The following is a 1,253-nucleotide window of genomic DNA, read 5'->3' on the forward strand; positions in this document are numbered from 1 at the left end:
TTCCCACAGGCTCCGCGTCCAGCCCCTCCGACTCACATCCAGTGCGCTAGTCATCTCCTCCCGCAGGGGGGGAGCCAGTCCCTCCTTGGTTTCTCCTTCCAGCGTCAGTCTCTTCAGCCAGGTCCTGGAGAATCTGGGCCTGGGCCTATTTGTCACCGCTGCTCCCTCTCCACCACACTGTCTTCCCGCCGACCTGGGGACAACTGAAGAAGCTCAGCAACAGGGCACTTGACATTGCTGCTTCACAAGGAACGGCACCCACCCTGAGGTTGTTTTCACTGCTCTGCTAGCAGTTCTCACGTGCCAGCTATTATTCCCAGGATTCGTCACAGCTGAAACCTATTGGTCTTGCATACCAGAACCTTCGGTTTTTCACCCTTCACCTGGAGACACCCGAAGTGCAGGTTTTACAAAGGATTCCTTCCTCCTGGGGATCACTCAAGTGCCTTTCTGAACCCTAAAAGTTCATATAATGTTACCTACTGGGGTAATGGTTCCCTGCCTCCTATTTGCGGATTCCCATCTTCACACACCACTTCCAGGGCCTTGTGTGTCACTGGGGATTAGAACTCTGGTCACAGATTCCCCTGTTACTAGAGCCAAACAGAGATATATTTGGATGTTAGCACTTATAATTCCCTCGTTTCCAGATTTTAATTTCATTACTACTTCTACTTTACCTCCCGATCAAATTCCTGTGTGTAGCCCTTATCCAGAAGCAGATGAGAGATGGTTTGCTCTCAATAGGAAAACAGGATTTCCAAAATGGCATGATTGTGCCATTGTGGGAGCCACATCAGACAGAAAAGGAGTAAAGCATCCTTTAAGTGGTACAGATTTGTATGTATATGATTATTCCATTACATCTTCCACTGACGCTTACCACGATTTAGTCAAACTGAGTACAAGATTTAATTGGTCTGATGCTGATTTGCCCACTCCTGAACCTTTGGCCAGATGGTGAACCCCAGGCTGGGTTTCTCCTATTTTTGACCTTGGCTCCAATGGTCCAGTAGTTCAAACATCTTTCTGGAGGTTCTTTACAGCTACCCAACCTGCTGGTCTAAAAAGACCCCCAAACAGAATACAGATACAGAGCCCTTCCAGCTTGCGTGTGCTCCCCCTTTGCAGTTCTATATCCTGGTGATTTTGGCACATTAGAAATATTTGAAGATAATGGGGTCTTTGTTACTCATTGTAAAAATTGCGTTCTAAACAATTGTATTTATTCTTGTTTGAATATAACTTCTTTT

General features: G+C 46.5%; 1 protein-coding gene across 1 annotated transcript in view; it reads right to left on the minus strand.

The window, feature by feature from the left end:
* Positions 1 to 1,253, minus strand: part of HS3ST4 (heparan sulfate-glucosamine 3-sulfotransferase 4) — a gene marked incomplete at its 5' end in the record, with an annotated part of 485,811 nt that overhangs the window by 207,692 nt on the left and 276,866 nt on the right. The gene's annotated exons all lie outside the window — the stretch shown is intronic.

The sequence above is a fragment of the Echinops telfairi genome, unplaced genomic scaffold, assembly GCF_000313985.2.
Source record: "Echinops telfairi isolate 266 unplaced genomic scaffold, ASM31398v2 ScPeMD7_5;HRSCAF=22, whole genome shotgun sequence".
NCBI classification, from domain to species: Eukaryota; Metazoa; Chordata; class Mammalia; order Afrosoricida; family Tenrecidae; genus Echinops; species Echinops telfairi.